The sequence below is a fragment of the Lissotriton helveticus genome, chromosome 6 (assembly GCF_964261635.1).
Source record: "Lissotriton helveticus chromosome 6, aLisHel1.1, whole genome shotgun sequence".
NCBI classification, from domain to species: Eukaryota; Metazoa; Chordata; class Amphibia; order Caudata; family Salamandridae; genus Lissotriton; species Lissotriton helveticus.
The window spans coordinates 432,330,855-432,352,089 of record NC_136067.1 but is presented as its reverse complement, the minus strand read 5'-3'; positions in this window follow the sequence as shown (position 1 = coordinate 432,352,089).

Below are 21,235 nucleotides of genomic sequence, written 5' to 3'. Positions count from 1 at the left end.
CTGCTTGCCTCCCTTCTACCATATTCAAATGTATAGGTGAGTGTATGAAATATGAGGTTTGGATGTCTGCTGCACAAGACACCATCTGTTGTCATGTAAGTAGTACCATGATGTTGAAAATGGAGCATGGGAACAGAAAACACTCAAAAGATGGATATTAGTAATCTGTGTTCTCTCATTCAAAAATGAGCTGTGTGACCTCATGGGTAGGGAAGCACAAATGGGCAACATCAGGCCCCTGACAACTGCACATCTCACACATGAACTCCTTTCTGACTTGTCAACAGACAACATTACACCCATGAAAAAAGTCAGTCACAATGGTAAGGGTGAAATCAGTAACCTTCTCATACAAGTTCGTCAGTTGATGTGTCATCTTATTGATGTCAGTGCTGCATGGCTGTAAGCTAGCAAATGCTGCTTGTGAGCAGGTGCCCACATGTTAAGTCAATGAGCTACACATGCTGCACATCGTCCTTGATTATCCACAAATGGCTAATGAGAATGTAATTTGATCTCATAGCTACAATCTGTTGTACTAAAATATGGACATGTATTTCTCATCACAGGTGCTGACAGGATGAGACCACTGCAGCGGACACCATCCCGGGGGTTGCATGACATCCTGGCTGCAGCTGTGAAACTGTCACGCACCTGTCCCTCAGGTAAATCGGGCATGAGGAGTGTCAACAGCTTAGATTACAAAGCCATAACAGAGATCGAGATCCCCTTCTACATGGAATCAACAGTTGTTGATTACAAAGTGAAATACAGACCAGGAATGACACATATGCATTTCTGTCATTTGGTGAGGCAGATCGTTGAGAATGTTGTTTCTACCCTCTACAGCTATTTCTACAACAACTATGATGAGACAGGTGCAGCAGGATACACCAAGGGGGAACGCAAAGGGACAGAGTGTTGTGGCTGGAGCTGGTGAGTTTGCTAGTATTATGTGCATCTCCGTGTAACACCTCAGTGCTATGGTGTGAGCGGTCATTTGTGGTGGTACCCTAACCTGATCACATGATCCTCATCTGCTGATGCAAAGTGCAGTAAATACAACCCTGGTGTTGCTGCACATGTAATACCTGGTCAATCACTAATACAGTTGCAACCTCTGTGTTTCAGATGATGCTGAGGGAGAGGCTGACAGACTGACAACCAGTGCTGGCCGACGGGAAATCCGAGGGGAGAATCCTCTGATCCTCCAGGCAGCAATGTCGGCTGCAACTCATGCCCAAGAGGAGGAGGATCAAGATCAAGAGGATGATGACTTAGAGGAGGATCATGAGTACATTTCTATTGACTCCGGGGATGACAATACTGATGTCCTGGCCTCACATCCTCTGACAAGCAACGCCCGTCTGCCTCCTCTCAAACCATCAACAACACGGCATACATCAAACCATCCATGGCTCCCACACATCCACTCACAGACATCACTCACTCACAGCCCTCACGTCCGGGACCGACATGGTGGTTCCCCTACCCACTCTTCCCTACGCAGTTTATCCCAGCCATTCTCTCCAACAACTGTGGGAAGTACCAGCCCTGTTGTGGACCTGGTATCCCCTGGGCACCCTACTCCTGCCCACAGACTTCTACCTGCCACCCCCCCTGTTGTTGGACCTGCTCATCTCATCCCTGGCAGACACCAGCAGAGGGGGCCTGCACATGACGATGGTGGCCAGTGGGAGCAGGGCTTCTTCCGACAGCAGGCAGATGTGAGGCAGGACATTCGGGCCGTAGGGGCTACCCTGTCTGACATTTCTGGGTCCCTGCAGGACATGGCCCAATTCCCTCAGGTGGTGGACAGGGTGGGCCAAGCTTTGGATAGGATGGATAGCACTTGGCAGGAAATGTCAAGAAATATGAGAGACCTGATATCCATCCAAAGGGAAGAGAGTGCAAGACACCATGCCTTGGCCATGAAGATGATGGAGGGCATGGTGAGAGCGATCCAAAGTCTACCTTCACGGCCAATGCAGGGAGGGGAACAATCATGTCGGCCTGTAGGACAGCACATCCCCACACCTGTAACACCAACTGCACAGCACCACAGCCAAGGTACCCAAACACACCCGCACCCTGAACAAGCACGCCCACCACCCCCACTACCTGCCCAAACACCACCAACCTCTGCACAGTCACTCCCACCACCCCCACTACCTGCCCAAACACCACCAACCTCTGCACAGTCACTCCCACCACCCCCACTACCTGCCCAAGCACCACCAACCTCTGCACAGTCACTCCCACCACCCCCACTACCTGCCCAAACACCACCAACCTCTGCACAGTCACTCCCACCGCCCCCACTACCTGCCCAAACACCACCAACCTCTGCACAGTCTCGTCAACCATCTGAACAACCAGCCCTTGTCCAGCCACAGACACCTAATGTGCAGACACCATTGGCACCTGCACCTCTTGATCAGCCTGGACAACACCCACAGACACGAAGGCGACAACCTCAACCTCACCCCTCACCGCGTTCCTCCCCCCCACTATTGCGGAAACGCAAACATGACCGCCATTGACATGGCCAATTTGTTTTGGGCTCCTTAGGAGTATTTTGACAATAAACATCTACTAAAGTAATATCCTGTTGTGTACCATGTCCCTTCTGACGATGTAGGCATGTGTGTGTGTGTGTGTGAGACAGGTACAAGTGTAACACATCATAGCAACACGCAGATGTGAGGCAGGACATTCGGGCCATAGGGGCTACCCTGTCCGACATTTCTGGGTCCCTGCAGGACATGGCCCAATTCCCACTGGTGGTGGACAGGGTGGGCCAAGCTTTGGATAGGATGGATAGCACTTGGCAGGAAATGTCAAGAAATATGAGAGACCTGATATCCATCCAAAGGGAAGAGAGTGCAAGACACCATGCCCTGGCCATGAAGATGATGGAGGGCATGGTGAGAGTGATCCAAAGTCTACCTTCACGGCCAATGCAGGGAGGGGAACAATCATGTCAGCCTGTAGGACAGCACATCCCCACACCTGTAACACCAACTGCACAGCACCACAGCCAAGGTACCCAAACACACCCGCACCCTGAACAGGCACGCCCACCACCCCCACTACCTGCCCAAACACCACCAACCTCTGCACAGTCACTCCCACCACCCCCACTACCTGCCCAAACACCACCAACCTCTGCACAGTCACTCCCACCACCCCCACTACCTGCCCAAACACCACCAACCTCTGCACAGTCACTCCCACCACCCCCACTACCTGCCCAAACACCACCAACTTCTGCACAGTCACTTCAACCACCTGAACAACCAGCCCTTGTCCAGCCACAGACACCTAATGTGCAGACACCATTGGCACCTGCACCTCTTGATCAGCCTGGACAACACCCACAGACACGAAGGTGACAGCCTCAACCTCACCCCTCACCGCGTTCCTCCCCCCCACTATTGCGGAAACACCAACATGACCGCCATTGACATGGCCAATTTGTTTTGGGCTCCTTAGAGGTATTTTGACAATAAATATCTACTAAAGTAATATCCTGTTGTGTACCATGTCCCTTCTGACGATGTAGGCATGTGTGTAACACATCATAGCAACAGGTTGTCATGTGCATAGAATGTGACTTACTAAATATGTGTCTATATTTGGGGATAGACATTCAAAATGAAGTCAAACTAGTCAGACAAAGTATAATTCTGCAAGTTATTTATGTAGGAACACAAACAAACTGTCCGTTTGGAAGGGAGAAAGGAAAACAAATGATGATCTTAATGCAGAAGGAGAATGGAACTTGGATTTGGGTGGGGCAAAACAAATATAATACGTCAGGTAGCGTCATGGGAACCAGTCTATTCACAAGGGGAAAAAGAGATCTTCGTCCAAAACAATGTCCCAGTCCAACAGTCAAGTGTCTTTCTGCCATCCTCCAGGACCACAATGTCTAGATCCTCTGGGTCGGACACATCCACACGGCTGGCTGATGCAGGAACAGGCGCCACACGGGAACGTGACACACGAGGAGTATGGGGGGAAACAGTGTGGGGCAACGGACAGGGGGGCACATTGACGGTGGTATGGGAAGGCACTTGGGAGATGAAAGACATAATGGCTGTGTTCAGGGCCTGGACTTGGGTGCCGAGGTTGTCCATAGATCGTACTAGGTCCGTGTTCAGGGACTGGACTTGGGTGCCGAGGTTGTCCATTGATCGGACTAGGTGCGCTTGCATCGAGCGTATCTCCAGACACACCTGTAGCAAGATGCGAGCGGACATGTCAGGTTGACCCTCGACCATCCAACTCAAGTCCCCTGGCACAGCCACGGGAGGAACAGCACCGGCACTGGGGGGTGACACAGAAGGGATGTGGTGCCTCAGGTCCGGAGCGGATGGGTTCGGCTTGGCGGCTACGAGGAGGGGGACAGGTATCAGGGGATTGAGCTGGAGCCCCCGATGGCATGGGGGACGCTAGAGGTAGGGAGGGGCAGATGGCAGGCCCAGATTGAATGTTGGCCTGCCCCAGGGACACCTCTTCGTGATTCACTGGTGATGTATGTGTGGCTGAGTGGCCATCCCCCACATCATGGTCCGAGGTGTCCGGTCCTTCACCCCCCCTTCAATGTCCACAGCCTCCACCCGGGACATAGTACCAGTGTTGTGTTCTTCTTCATCCCGGGTGGGTGAAACCCCCTGGCCTGCAGATGTTGAGGGCCCCTCCTCCTCCTCCTCTTCCTCCTCCTCCTCTCCTTCATCGCTGGTGGAAAGAGGGTTTAGCCGCCGCCGAACTGATGGTCTCCTTCTCCGGACTTGTTCCTGCGGATCTCCTGTCTCACCAGCCGTGCCTGCAGAAGGGTAAGCAAAATCCTGATGTGGTGGTTGTTCCATGCATGACGCTACACATACATAGAATAGCCTAGGTCCGAATTTGTTTGCCTCTGATCACACTGTATAGTTATCAGGGGCCAAATTACAACTTCTGGCGCATCTCCGCTAATCAGCAGAGGTGTGTCTGATGAGTTGCAACGCATCAGCCCACCTGTGCGTCACCCCTGATGGCCCGCATGTACAAAGCGGCACACCGTGGCGCTTGGGTGGCAGATGTGTGATGCATCCCCGGTGGACTAGCCGGGCTTTGCTGGAGTGGCGTGGCAAGTGCGAACCCGCCTCCAGCAAGGCTCAGGGGTGCACGATCGCTAACATGCTGCGGCAATCCTTACACCTGCTTCAAGCGGGTGCGTAGATTTGACTCCGCTTGGCCATAATAGTGAATGAGTGAAATCTTGTAGTTTCACTCAGCCACTTTTAGGATGCGATCCTGCACCGTATGCGTCATGTTGTAATAATCCAGCAGCATGGCGCTTTGTGTGCTCCGCCGCTGCGTCACTATAGTGACCCAATGGCGGTGCACAGAGGCGCAGGTGCCTTGTTGATCTGCCCATCAGTCCTTATGGACTTAATGGTGGTTGGGAGCACACTGCCTCACAGTCCCAGCACAGTTTTCCCCTTTGCATCCGGGTAAATGCTGTTTACAGTACTAACTAACTCCTGAATCATCTGTGTTTGCTGGGACTGCTGCCAAGTTCCTCTCAGATCACAGTAACACTCACAGGCACACAGCGAACCCAGATGATTTACTTTGCTCTCTGAAACTGCTGCTCTCTACTGATGAAGCGCTCATTCCAGGAACACGTGTCTAGAGATATACAGCAAAGTCAGCAGCAAATTTGGTGTATGACTCCAGATTATTCCAAAGTAAGTTTGAACTCTGTACTGCATTTACCAGGCTGCAAAGGGACAAACCATGCTGGGACTGTGAGGCAGTGTGCTCCCAAACCCCATTCTGTCCATGCACTTACATTACATGTATGCACACTGTCATATACTGATTTGAGTTTGACATGGACATCTCATGTGTATTATTGTGGCTTGCGCAACTGCATTATCCAAACCTCAACCTTGGCATTGTTGTGATCTGTGTGTCTTGTCACTGCTGCATGTGCCAGTTCAACTACAAGTCCACCAGAGGAGAACATGAAGAGTCCAGATATAATAGATAGTGGCCATTGATATGGATTTGCAGCTATTTAACGTCTGGACAAGTGTCATCTGCTTTGTAGCATTGTATGGGACAAGACAAATGTGGGTCACACATCCACGTGGGGTCTGGAGTACTCCTCTAGCTATATTGTGTGTCTAGCCTTTTGATGTCCCCACACATCTTCGGACAATCCAGTGCCACATAGTGGCTTACTTGACTTACAAGGTAGTGCAGTACACCGCTGAACAGTGGTGGGCGGTTGTGACAGCTACCTGTACATGTAAAATGTCATATAGGCCACTGAGGGTGAGACGTCTGTCAGTGGACACACCTTGCCACCCTATGAAAACTTGTGAGTGATGCAAGGATCTCAAAATCTGTCATAACTCCAAGGCACATGATGATCTGTCTCAATTGGAACACAACGCTACAGGTGCAATGCTAATCACGACATCCAATCCCCTATGGCCTGCCATGTGCAGATTGGACAGTCTCTGTACCATCGCTCATCCAATGCACACATCCGTTATGATTGACTTGTTTAAATTTTAGTGGTGCTGGCAGAGCAGAATTCAATATGGATGCATGAGTGTGGCTCATTTACCCAGTTGTCATGGGAAAACTACAACTCCCAAAATGCACTCTGGCCTGTATAGTACATATGCCACAGTGTGCCTCTTGAAACCTGGTGACTGCTGCTTGGACATGGAATTGGCTAATGGAGGCATGGGACACACAATGGTACAGCACTGTTTCACTCACACCATACTCCCAGACTCATATTGCATATGATGCACTTACTAGGTCCATGCTGCTCGTGCTCCTCCAGCTGAGCATGGAGGGTCAGCCAAGCTGCTCGCAGGACCCTCCTGTACAGTGGTGACAGGCGAGGACGATGTACATGGTGCTGGGAGGACAGGCCAGCCAGCTCCGTAGCCTTGCTACGGGCCCACCGCTTCAGGTCCTCCCAGCGCTTGCGGCACGCCCTAGCCTTCCTGGTGGCCACTCCCACTGCACTGCAGCACTTGGCGATGTTGGCCCATAGCCTGCCCCGGGCTGCAGTGCTCAGCTGGTGCTCAGGGTCCCCATATAGCTGAGGGAATTTCTCCAGCACCCCCTCCACCAAGATGTTCAATTCCCTGTCTGTGAAAGGGGGGGCTCTCTCCTCATATTCCTCAGCCATTATAGGGAATTAGGTCAGATGAGAGCAGCAGAATGCCTGAGGATCTGATCAGTGATAGAGGATGACTCAGAATGACCACAAAATGACTGTCAACTACTTCCTGTGATGTATTTCCTGTCTCCCACTTCATGTATTACCTTGCCTGTATGAAATTATGTGTTCTAGTTTATTTTCGTAATTTACGGCCCGAAATCGTAGTTTCCGGTTCCGGGTCGTCGTTTACGCACACGCGCATTACGATGCGGCGCCGGAAACTACGATTTTGCACCGTAAATTACGAAAATGACCCGGAACACATTATATCATACAGGAAATGTTATACAGGTAGTGGGAGACAGGAAATACATCACAGGAAGTATTTTGCAGCCATTTTGTATTCATCCTGGGCCATCCACATTCAGTAAACAAATCCACTGCCATCCTGTTGATCTGATGTAGGGGAAAGTGAAATGACAATGCAGGTGTGATTCATGAATATGTATCAAAAGGGGGAACAGATCATTTCAAGTCATTTATGCACTGACAGGGGGTAGGGGGCTGACAACATCCATCCCACTTTCCTAATCTCATACTTTGCATTATGGGACATGTAGTTCATATTGAGTACTCAGTATCAGAGTTGAATGAAGTGTTATATAACATTGGTGTGGAGAAGTGTGGATATGTCAGATACATATGGGGGCAGGTATACGAGCCCTGTGTGCACCAATTGCGCCACAGTAGCGTAACTTTGGTGGCGCAGCAGCGCTACGCCACCTCCATGCTGTGTGGGTATCTTCAACATGACGCATCTGTGAAATGTGTCATATTGTAAGACCCTGCACCGCAGTTGTGCATTCCTGCACAGGGGGGGCCTTCCAGCACATAAACACCTCCGAACAGTGGCAGGGTGAAATGTACAAAATTACACTCAGTCATTTTCATGGCCATGCTGCATCACAACCCTGCGCCTGCTTGTAGGAGGCCTAAGAAATGATGCAGCATGTTAGGCATCGGCTCGACGCTTGCCTTGCTGCACCTGCATTGCGCTTGCGACCCAACTCCAGTCGTGCTTCACCTTTATGACAGCATATGCTTCACGCTTCTGTCTATACTTGGCCCACAGCGCACAGCTTTGTAAATGCGGCACATCCATGATGGCGCAAGGGATGTCTGCTGTGAGGCACAATTACTGGGGCATCCCTGCTGATATGCAGAGATGCAACTCTTATTGTAAATCTGACCCATGGTGCATGAATCTCCCATGACATCATCACTCACATTCTGGGCCCATCATTTGTGGGGGAGTCAATTCTGTAGTGGTCATAGGCCTGAGTATGCAACCTTTTGTGATTTGGTGACCCATCCTTATGAGGTCCAGGTATGTCTGTCAGGACATGTATTGTTTGTCATCAGCGTGAATAGTTTGTTTAAGGGATGTCCACTACGCTGCTTGCTGACATGGGCACATGACCTGAGGCACAATCCACCTTTTGACTTCTGTCATTTGCATGGAGTTAGTGTGGTTTGCAAAGTCGTCTCAGGGTGGCATTTATGGACACTGTTGTGTCTGTCCACATTTCATCATTGACAACAGACAGCAAACCACATGTTGGCCGTGACACTACAGGTTGCTCATGCGAAATACGTGGCAACGATCTGATCACGGACTTGCATGCCCTGACGTCGGTCATGTGCAATAGCCTGGTCTCCCACATTCAGAGCTAGTCGAGGTTCGAGAGGCATGTGTAAGCCATGCAGTAGAGCAATGTTGTGCAAAACACAACAGGCTAGTATGATCTTGCACACGACTACTGGGGAGTACAGAAGCACACCCCCTGTATGGTCGAGACATCTGAATCGCGACTTCAACAGACCAAAAGTGCGCTCGATGATGGCTCGAGTACGTATGTGTGCCCTATTGTACCTACGCTGAGGTACAGTGTTAGGACGCCTGTAAGGGGTGAGGAGATGTGGAGAAAGTGCATACCCAGCGTCGCCTGAGGAGGGAAGAAAGAGCAGTTGTTAACATTTCACTCTTTGACTTTCACAGGACATGATCTATACGTTCATACATGCAGTGTCTGTTGGGCCATGTATCTTATTGTACAAGCATTATTATTGGGAGGCATTCAGACATTTCAATGACGCATATCACTCATTTTCAGTGCTTGGTACTTACCCAGTAGCCACATGTTACCAAATTCTCCAGCAGCCATACGCCGAGCAAGAGGTGACATGCGGAATATGAAGCTGTCATGTGTACTGCCTGGGAACACTGAATGCACATTGATGAACCTTCCACTGGCATCACAGACTGCTTGAACATTGATGGAATACCATCTGTGTCTGTTGCAGAAGATGTGTGCAATGTGGCGGGGTGGCTGAAGGGCCACATGGGTGCAATCAATTGCACCCAGCACACGTGGGAATTGTGCAAGGAGATAAAAATCTCTTGCTGCCCTTTGTCTCGTGGCCAAAGTATATGGCATTTTGATGTAGTTGGGGGCTCTATCAGTGATGCATCTCAGTACCTGATGCAGGCACCACGACTGGCTCGCCTGGGAAATGCCCACATGGTCACTGGTGACCCTTTGGAAGGACCCAGAAGCAAAGAAGTGGAGGGCAGAGAGGATCTTGAGGTATGCTGGTATTGCATGTGAGCAGCAGGTCACAGAGTCAAGTTCCTGCTCCCACTCACATACCATTTCCAAGATGACTTCAGGTGGGAAACGGTACCTGGCCCTTACATCCTGGCTGGACATTCCAAATATGTTGACCCTCTGCCTGTAGATCCTCTCTGCTCTCCTCCTCCTCCTCCTCAAGTAGTTTTGCCGCATGGCAAAGGGTAGTGCTACAAACACGTTCAGTGACATCCTGAAAATGGATTGTTTGTGTCTGCTCTGCATTCATACATGCTGCAGGGCTGGGATTGGCTGCTGTGTGTCAGCTGATCCATGTTGGGGGATTGGTGGACCTTGGCCAGGTGTTTCCCCTTGGCTAACATGACCAACGGCCAGCAATCGTAATTTACGGCCCGTAATCGTAAATTACGGCCCGTAATCGTAATTCACGGCCCGTAATCGTAATTTACGGCAAAGTGCCGTAAATTACGATTACGGGCTGTAAATTACTCCCCGGCGGCTGACGTAAAGTTAGTAGTCGTAAGTCTAGTCTGTGAATCCCGAAAGTAGTAAGTTCATTCTGTGAATCCCGAAAGTAGTAAGTTCATTCTGTGAATCCCAAATAGTAGTAAGTGCATTCTGTGAATACCAAATAGTAGTAAGTTTAGGATTTTGTCTTACGTTCATTCTGTGAATCGGGCCCTCTGCCACCAATTGTTAATTGGGAGGTTGTAGACTTTAAAGACCTTCAATGGAGCAGCTTAATTCACAGGTAGGAAAATATGTTCCAAGACTACAAAGAAAACATTTGTTGGTGAGTGACATGATCGTCTCTAATTTCTTTAATACAGGTGAATTCTGAAATAAAGAACTGATGTTCCCGCTCATCTGTAATTACTTAGTTGAGTCCTGATATCAGGATGCCAGCTGCCCGAGCAAGCAGACAAGGCGAAGGGCAGCTCATGAGCATAACTAAAACTACTGTTTAAACATCAAGAACAAAACCTGACTTTTGCTTCTTCTGCTCCGTTTTTATTAAATGCACTATGATAAGCACCCTAATAATGTACAGAAGAGGGGTACTTTAGTCTATGAATATTTCTGTACAAATATGGTTATATGGAGTATGAGATTGAGGTATCAGTGACATTTATATTAGGCAATCACATGTCACATTTAGGAATTGTAGTATTGGTCACTAGGAAACATTTTATTAGAACATAAAAATGCTACCTGTTTAGAGCAAGAAAAATTGTAAAATTCCATGTCTACCCACAAATTAAATCGTTCAGGCAAGTGAATCAGATATTATTGTCATCCAACTTCCTTATTCGGCCTAAAGATACATTTGGAATTTAAACTTGCATTGTTAATTAACATCGTTTTTTTCAGGAGTACATTTTCTTGAAAGAGTTTGCACTCTTCCTGAGGCAATAACTTTACTTCTGTATATAGTCAGCTGTCGCTACACCTCTTCAAGTGGAATTTTAATTAGAACTTAATTGGGTCACAGCTACGTCTTTCTGGGTCACATTGTACGCTCTCTGATCCTGGTTGTGTTTAAACCCAGTTCTCATTCCAAACTAAAAAAGCCTTGCTCACACGAAACTACATGGACCTCCCAATAGATCAAGATTAACTTGACACTTGGAAAATTGGGTCAAAATTGTGGGCTGGGCAAATATTGTGCCCACTGTCTCCTTCTCATGGAATACCATCAGAAAAAGGTAAACATATTTATGGAGAAGAGTCCACCCCAGATTGAACAGAGACAGCAAACAAAGGTAAATAGTAAAGGTTTGCTCAGATCCCTGAATCAGCAGACGTGGGGTAAGAAGGTATGTGCAACCTTTTAGACAAGTGGTGTAGTTTTTGTGGAAGGGACCCATGAGTCTGATAAGCACACCCATTAGAAAGAAATAAGAAACATACAGTCATTAGCTAATTAAACAATATTGACATCCCCAAATGTTCCCAATAGACTGTAGTTGCTTTTGTGAATTTGAAATCAATATATATTATACAACACTAGAGTAAACTTGCAATTACATAAAAACATCAGTACATAGGGGCATATGGATCAAAGTAGGCTTTTGCGATTCCTTAATTGCGAATATTAAGGAATCATGCATGGGGCCCTTAGTCCTTTATTGCAAGATATATAAAAACAAAGAGTATGACATGGCTAATAAACTATCCTTGATCAAAAATTATAGTGCTAAGCATAATGGCATGGGTAATTACAAGTCAGGTCAATGTTTAAGAATACAAGTGACCATGAATCAATTAAGAAAATTACAAGGAACACTACTCAGCCAGAATTATTCACACACTTAATCAGATGAGAAAACGCATCACAAATGTAAAGGAATTCACTGAATCAAAAGAGATTAAAAAGTCCCAGTCGAAGGAGGAGCCATGCGCGACACCAAGATGGCCACGTGAGATCTCGTCTCCCGGGACCCCAGCAGCCCGTTATCTTATCCTGATCTCTATCCTGTGCCCTGCCGGTGAATTCGGGCAGCGGACGTTGAGCGACGCCGAGCGCTGTGCCTCCTGACTCGCTCCTGTGTCGGGGAGCGGAGCAGCGTCGCCCGGAACCCTGTGGCCTCCGAAGCTGTGAGCCGGGGGCTGGAGTAGGCATGCAGCCCGGCTCCGAGTGCACCAACAACGGGGCCGGAACCCGGAAGTAACCGGTATGGCCCGAGAGTCGACCTGTCCGACGACGAGCTGCCGGCACCTTGGCCCGATACTCAGGAACTCTGCATAGGACCGCCCACTATCCTCGCTGGGGCAATTGGAGACCGTTGGAGGGAAGCGGAAGCGGGAGAAATGTCGGCATTGGTGCACCCCACCCCCTGCAGTGGTCCTTGTGTGGAGGGGGATAACAGAGGTGCAATACAGCGGCTGGATGCCCTGGAGGCTGTGGGGTGAGATGTGCGGCCTGCTGGGCGGAGAGAAGACCTGCTGCGGCCAGATCAGAGGTCCCGGTCGTGGCTCGGGAGCCGAGGCATCGGAGAAGCGCCTGAGGAGTGGTGCCTGTGGGGTGTGGCCTCGTAGATTACCAGAGGCAGAAGCAGAGCTGGGAGAAACACATTGCCGGGCCCAGAGTGAGGCGCTCGTCTGGGGTGCTGGACAGAGGCTTGGGTGCTGCGGGGTCTGACCTTGCTGCCAGCAGAGTGGGCTTGGAGAGTGCCCGCGGGCCATATCCGCGGCTTCTGTGCTGGAAGCGGCAGCTGCTGCCTGGTGCTGCTTGGGCGTCTGTGATTGGAATTGAGAACCGGTTGCGGCATACTAGCTGCTCCCCGCGATGTGGTGTACTGCACATATACTGGGATGAGGTGAGATCGCCGGGGAGGTAACCCTTTGATACAGTGCCCAGAGGAAGGCCCTATCAATCTGCGTCCAGTGGAGACCCCACGGAGGAGGGGCGACTGCGGTGATGGTGACGAGGCAGGACCCAGGACGTCTAGAGGTCCGAAACAAGTGCAATTCAACAAACTTGACCGCTACACACTACCCAGGGGCTCCCCGGTAGAAACCGGGATATCCGCGTTGTCGGGAGGAGGCACAGGTGACGCCCCCTCGGAGCCAACTTTAACGGATGTGATGGCAGCGATAAATGGAGTCCAGTCATCGCTGGGGGGGGAATGGAATTGTTGGACAATAAACTTGATGCGGTCACGATAGAGGTCAACATGATACATGCAGATCTCACGAAGGCTAGCGAGAAGGTGAAATCGCTGGATGAGTATGAAGGAATAGCCAGACGCAACAACGTACGCATTCTTGGAGTGTCCGAAAAATCTGAGGGGCAGGCACCGGATTTGTTTGTAGAAGACATTATCCTTAAGCATCTTAAGAAGAAGGGTCTTAGTAATTTCTTCACAATTGAAAGGGCCCATAGAGTGCCTGGGGGCACATCGCGACCGGGGGCAACCCTCGCCCGATGATCGCCAGGGTGCTTAATTACAGTGACCGGGACGCTATCCTGCAGGCTGCGCGGTCGGGGACCCCCCTGCAATATGTAAACGGGACAACTTCCTTCTTCCCGGACTTCACCCAGGCAGTCCAGAAGCTGAGGCAGAGTTTCCTTCCAGTGAAAAGGAAACTCAGGGACAAGGGGCTGCGTTATGCAAGGATGTATCCAGCTCGGCTGCGGGGGGAACTGGAGGGGAAGGCCTGGTTTTTTGACAACCCGGAGGTGGCCTCGGATTGGCTCGACAGCAGACACCCACCTGAGATGGCGGAACAGGAAACGGATGGCAGGGGCTAGTGACTTCAGCGAGACGATTGGCGGTAGCAGAACTGTTTTAACTGTGGGGGGTCCTCGGCATGGGGGCGACTCAGTGGTTTTGTGTCTTTATCCTGGCAGACTACACTATAGCAACAAACAGATTCAGGGCGCAAGTGATTCTTGCGGTGCTGGCGGGAGGAGCGGGGCAATGGTCACATCCTCTTACTACCTTTAGTTAGTCATGGGGGGGTTTTGGGCGACATGCACACTGTGAGTTGGGGATGGGCGTTAGCCATATGCAGGGGTGCAGGGAGGGGGGATGGGGAGCGGGGTGGTGGAAGAGATCCGGTTCAGAGATCCTATTGTGTACAGTTATTGTTGAGTTTTTCCTTATGTTTTTTCTTTGTGCATCAGGTGGTAATGCTGCAGTTGGACAATACCGATGTTGGTTAAAGGTTGCATGATAGCCAGGGAGTGGGGATTAAAGTGCTGAGCTGGAATTTAAACAGCCTGGGGGATAGGATTAAGAGGGGAATGGTAAATCAGCTTGTGAGAAGGCACGCACCAGATGTGCAAGAGACTCACCTCATTGGTAATCGATGCATGGCCCTTCATATAGGGGGGTATAAATTGGTGGCGCATGCAGGGTTTACCTCGGGGTCCCTTGGTAGTCCAGGCCATGTGGTCTGACCATAGGGGGCATTATACCGGTGTCTCGGGACAGTGGGGGAGAGGACGGTGTTCTTTTTGTCGATATATGTACCGCCTGGCCTCCAGTCTGACACTTTCCGGGACCTGGGTGCGGTTTTCCTCACTTTACCCCTGGGCCTTTTGGTATTAGGGGGTGACTTTAATGCAGTGCTAGACCGGGAGATGGACAGACATCCAGCACGAACACTTAGACCATCGCAGAGATGGCTCCCAGACTTCCTAGAGACAGTGGGCCTTGTTGATTGCTGGTGGATGAGTAATCCTACACAGAAGTACTTTACACGCGTGTTATGTTATGTTATGTTATGTTATGTTATGTTACTATAGTTTTATATAGCGCAAATCACCACTGGTCTCTAAGCGCTTTTAAAGAAAAAGGAACACAACAAATAGCCACCGGTAGACCGCCCGCGACCACACTGACGATTTAAAGTATAGATGTTTTTTAAACAAGTGGGTCTTTAACGCCTTTCTGAAGGACAATAGCACTGGCTCCCCTTGCAGGGTTGCAAGTAGCTCGTTCCAGATTTGAGGAAGGAGGACCGACAGAGCTCTACCACCCTTTGATTTAAGGTTAAATCTCCGTGGGTTAGTTTACAGGCTTTGGAGGAGAGCAAAGCTCTGCCCGGGATGTACTTTCTCAGACAGTCTTTGATATACTTAGGGGCTTCTCCATAGATGGTTTTATGGGCTATACAGAGACACTTGAACTGCACTCGATATTCGATGGGCAGCCAGTGCAACTTCTGTAGAAGGGACGTCGCTCGTGTTCTCCTCGGTAGGGAGAAGATCAGCCTGGCCGCATCATTCTGAACCACCTGCAATTTCCTAAGGAGCTTCCGCGGAAGACCCAAATAAAGGGCGTTACCATCCGAGAGATGACTATGGCGGACACAATGGATTGCAATGTCGGAACAGAGAGAATAGGAACAAGTTTCCAGAGTTGTCTGGGTAGGCCTATACAGGAGCCCACCACCGCGGAAACTTGAGGGGCCATGGACAGATCCGCATCAATTTTTAGTCCTAAGCTTTTTACTACTCTTCCTGTAGTTGGCCCCTCCCCTAATTCGGGGGGGGCAGAAAAGCTCACACCAGGGGCTATCTTGTGAAGTGATGATGAGCACCTCAGTTTTATCTGGGTTAACCTTCAGGAGGTTTTTTGCCATCCAGTTAACCGTAAATCTAAGAAGATTCTTTACTGAGTCTTGCGCCTTGCTGGTGTTATCAAGTTGGACTAACAATTGAGTATCATCCGCATAGTTAAAAACTTGACAGTTTCTATGCGTGAGTTCTTCCACTAGAGGTTGCAGATAAATATTAAATAGAAGAGGAGACAGTACAGATACCTGGGGTACGCCACAGGTCACGGAGCTAGCAGCGGATAGCTGATCTCCCATTTGCACTCTCTGACTCCGGCCAGTTAAAAAGGATCTAAGCCATTTAAATGCTTGCCCCGTTATTCCCAGTTTCGATATACGGTTCAGCAAGATGGCATGGCTGACCGTATCGAATGCTGCTGACAGATCTAAGAGGTCTAAGAGAACCTGTTCTGCCGCACACCACAGTATGTCCAGATTGAATTGCGTGTTGGTGCCGGCGGCCTTGGCAGCTACAGTTAGGGAGGTGCGCCATCTAGGAAGGGGTATTTCTGATCATTCTCCGGTGAGGGTGTGTGTTGAGATTGGACAGCCTACAGTCGGCAGAGTAGCCCCCATTAGTGCGTGGCGCTTACAGATCCAGCCACTAAAAAAGAGGTAGTCATGAGGTTGGAACGCTACTTCCGGGAAAATGTGGGAACTGTTGACTCTGCGCAGACTCTGTGGGAAGCATATAAGACGGTTATATGGGGGGGAGATCCTGTCCTTGGTGGCGGGGAAGAAAAAGAAGTGCCAGGCGGGCATAGTAGAGGCGGAGGCAGAAGTGATAAGGTTGGAGGAAAGGGTGGCCGTGTCTGCCACTCCAGAGGATTTGCACCTTTTAAAGCTACGACAGGACGAGTATAAAGGCCTGGCCAGGGATGGAGCGATGGCCCGGAACAACACTATTCAAAGTTGAATATACGAGCATGGTGACAAGGCGGGCAAATTGATTGCGTGGCTTGAACGTGAGGGATGGGCGTCAAGGCTTGTACCTGAGCTGCAGGGAACTGGTACTGGTAGGGTCACGGACCCACAGGAGGTGGCAGATGAGTTCTCGGGCTACTATAGAGGGGTGTATGCCACAGTTGGGGGGTACACAGAAGAAGAAAACAGTGAGATGATTAAAGATATTCGCCTGCCTGAGCTGTCTGAAGGTGACAGGGGAAATTTAGACTCCCCCTTTAGAGACGATAAAGTGGCACAGGCGATTAGAGGAATCAAATCAGGGAAGGCGACTGGCCCCAATGGTATACCAATAGAATTGTACAAATTAAAAGTTCATAAGCTCGCCCCACATATCCATGTTCGTGGAAAGTAGGGAGAGAGGTCAACTCCCGTATGATCAACAGGTGGCAAATATTGTGGTTATCCACAAGGCAGGCAAGCCCAAGACACTTTGTTCCTCATATAGACCCATTTCACTGCTCAATGCCGAGCCCAAAATCCTGGCGAAGCTCCTAGCTATCAGATTGGTCAAGGTAATCTCGACTTTGATACACCCCGATCAGTCGGACTTCATGCCGCGTTGTAACAAGGCACTCAACTTGCGGAGGCTACATGGGATCCTTGGAGGTTCCCCGAAAATACATGAACCGGCGGTATTGGTGTCCTTAGATGCCACCATGGCGTTTGATAGGGTAGAATGGTCTTATTTATTCGTGGTATTGGAAAAGTTTGGTTTTGGGCCGGAGTTCATTGGATGGGTACGCTTGCTATAAGCTGCTCCCATGGCCAGGGTAGTTGTGAATAATTGCAAGTCGGCAGACTTTTCTTTGGGGAGGGGCATGAGACAGGGGTGCCCACGATCCCCGCTTCTCTTTGCTCTGGCATTAGAACCCTTGGCGGCATGGGTCAGGTGGGACCGGTCGATATGTGGCTTGCGGTGGACGCCGGAATGGGAGGATAAAATCTCATTATACGCAGATGACATCCTGCTTTACTTTACCAATCCCAGGACGTCGTTGAGCCACCGCAGATGCTGCAATCGTGTCCCATACGGATTGAGCCCCTTGGCTTTAAATACCTAGGTATTTATGTCACACTTGACCCGAAGTTGCGGTATGCAAATAATCTGGGTCCCCCTTTGAACCGGTTTAAAAAGGACGTGGAGCGCTGGAGGGCTCTTCCTTCATCCTTGTTGGGCAGGGCGGTGCTGTTTAAGATGCTGGTGCTTCCCCGATTTTTATATGCACTTCAGAATGCAATGGACTTCAGAGGAAGCTCTTCTGGGACCGAAAACCCCGAATAGCATTCGCCAAGCTCACCCTCCCATGGTACAGTGGTGGGATTGGACTGCCGGACCTAAGAAAGTACTATTGGGCCTCCCAGCTTGCTGCGGTGAATCATGCTGTGTATGGGCCACCAGGGGGCCCGGGATATGCCATGGATCGGGGGCAGGCACCGGGGGGAGACATTACTAGGGCGCTCTATGCCAAACCTAAGCGTTTCTCGTTGTCGGGCCCGACGGCGCACGCAGTTCATGCGTGGCACGCCGCTGATAGATATCTGTCCTGGGAGAGGAAGTTAACCTTGGCCACCCCCCTGTGGAACTCTGAGAGACTTGGGAGCTTGTGGAAATCTAAGGGGTTTGACAAGTGGGATCTCATTGGCATCACTCAGATTAAAGATGTTTGGGGAGGGGACAAAATGCATACATTTGACTCTCTCAAACAGCAATATAGCTTGCATGACAGTGAGTATTTTCGATACCTCCAGGTTCGGCATGTTGTCTTCGCCCAAGTGCCTAGGGATGCCGCGCTTCCGGAAGCCTCTCCCCTTGGGGATCGAATTTTGGATGGGCATCTCCTGGAGAAAACTATCTCTTTAATATATAAAAAAGTATTAATAATATGGAGGACCCGCTAGGGCTTATTATAACGCAGTGGAGTGCAGACAGACTAGAGCTGGACGACGAAGACTGGACAGAGGCGGTTTCCTCCCCGAGGGTGGTGGCGATCCAGATGAGACTGCGACTGGTGCAGTTAAAGATCCTGCACAGGTCGTATGTTACTGGGCCTCGATTGGTGCGCATGGGACGAGTGGAGAGTGGAGAGTGTCGAAGGGGGTGTGGAGAGCTTGGTACCTTCATGCATATTATTTGGGACTGTGAGGCAGTGCAGATGTACTGGTTGAGGGTACATGACGAGATAAGAGAGGCTTTGGGAGAAGAGATAAGACATGAGGCCCGGAGGTGCATACTGAATGTGTGGGAACCCACAGATCTGAATGTGTATCATAAGCAATGGGTGACACTGGCGTGTATGGTGGCTAAACGAAATATTGCTCAGATGTGGCGGGACAGCTAACCACCTCGGGTTTACAAATGCTGTCCAGTTGACCCACTCACCACCAAACCACATTTTCAGCATTCACAATCAGTGAGCCTTACAGCTTGTTCTAGAGTGCCAGGATCTTCGCTGCGATAGGTAATAAACTAATAAGAAAAGAAAGTCTGACCTCAGCAAGCATAGGGTAATTCTGTACGAGGGATTTAGTATACAAAAGACAGATACCTGTTGCTTCCTGCCTGGGGGCCCCCAGCCAGTGCCATGACAGGCGGGCAGGGAACATGCTACTGCAGTAGCAAAACTTCTGAGGGAGAGACTGCGAGAACACTGGTGGGCTGCCACAGTCCCTTAGCGCTCTTTCCTTAATGCAGCCAGCCTGCCTGTGTGTTCTGTGGCATCAGTCTTCCTTCTTAGGATATTCTTCTTCCCAGATTCCTCTAGTGAGGATTTCTAGGATAGATTATACTGCCCAATTCATGATGGCGGTCTCCACATTAATTTTCATTGAACTTCCCAATTAAACATGACAGCCTCATTTCTTTTGAGGTAATTCCTGTTTCCACCTAGTTAGGTAAGGGAATTCTGCTCAATCCTTGCGTTGCAATTCTTTCAGGTTTCATGTGGTGCGATCCATCGCTCATGTCCTTCCTTGGGGTTTTTTCGGAGATTGACTGTTCCTTTCCTCTATATGCAACTGTTTCCCTGTTATCTCTTGTGGCTCTGGATCTTTCTTCATCCTCCATTTCCATCACTGCCCTGAATGATGGTTTGAAGGTTGTCCTGTGCTTTGAAGTCATCTTGGCTTTTTCCTCCCTGCCGAGGCTAGTTCCTGTTCCTGTGCGTTGGTAATAACGTGGCTCCTGGAAGAGCTCAAATGTATCTTTGTCAGTCAAGAACGTTAAAGACCTGGGGCCTCCTTTATGAGGCCTTGCGTCAGTTTTGCGCTTCCGATGCGTCACTTTTTGTGACGCATCGGCAGCGTAAAACATGCCTCCTGTTGGGCACTATTTACAAAGTGACGCATCTAAGCAGATGCGTTATACCTGCGTCAGGTATAATGTATGCAGAGTGGGCGTTCCCCCGCAAAAAGCCTCGTAATAGTGACGCAGTGAAATCTATGAGATTTCACTGCGTCACTTTTAGGACGCTGTTGCGTCAAAATCTTGCGCCTGCCTCACAGCAGGCATAAGACTGACGCAAGCCCTTTCATATGGGGCTTTGCCCATGTGAAAGGACACATTGCTGGAGTTGCGTCACTTTTGTGACACATTCCAGCGATGCGTGACTTTTGCGCTTACAGATACGTCAGAAATACTGACGTATCTGTAACTGCTTGCGCCATGATGCGTCATACTGTAAATATGACGCATCATTGGTCTCACAAGGAGGGCGCAGTGAAAAGTGTCGCATCGCTGTTTTCACGCAGCGATGCGTCACTTTTCATAAATGAGGCCCCTGGGTATCAGGTCCAACCTGCAGTCAAAGATTCTCCAACAGACATAAGCTCTGTGATAATTTACTACACATCAAGTCCAGTATAAATCTGTTAAACTGTCTGATCCAAGGGGTACAGGTGGACCAGACCTAGGCCCTAGCTCAGACCGTTCAGAAGGAGATGCAAGAATTCTAGCAATTAAGTGATGGAAATGTGGCCTTACGACAAACTCTAACATCCATAGTTTCTAATGTTCGGGTGGTGGCCAACCACCCACCAGATCTCAGGCGATCCAAATTAATTAAAGGAGTTCACTGACTCTTTAATGGTCTTCTTTGCCTTTTGCCCTGCTCAGTTTTCGCAAGACCAGCCCAAGGTGGGATATTTAATCAGGGATGACCTCTTTAGTGGTTGCAGAAGAGTCCAGTCTCGCTAATTATGAAACATTCTTGACCACCTTTAAACGAATGCTTGAAAGACCAGATTTGGAATATTCATCTTCAGAAGCCATTTGCGAAATTCAGCAGGGTAATCAAAATGTCTTGACACAGGTAACCTGCTACAGTCAGCTAGCAGCTGTGATGTTATATGTAGAGCAAACTCTGAAAACTCT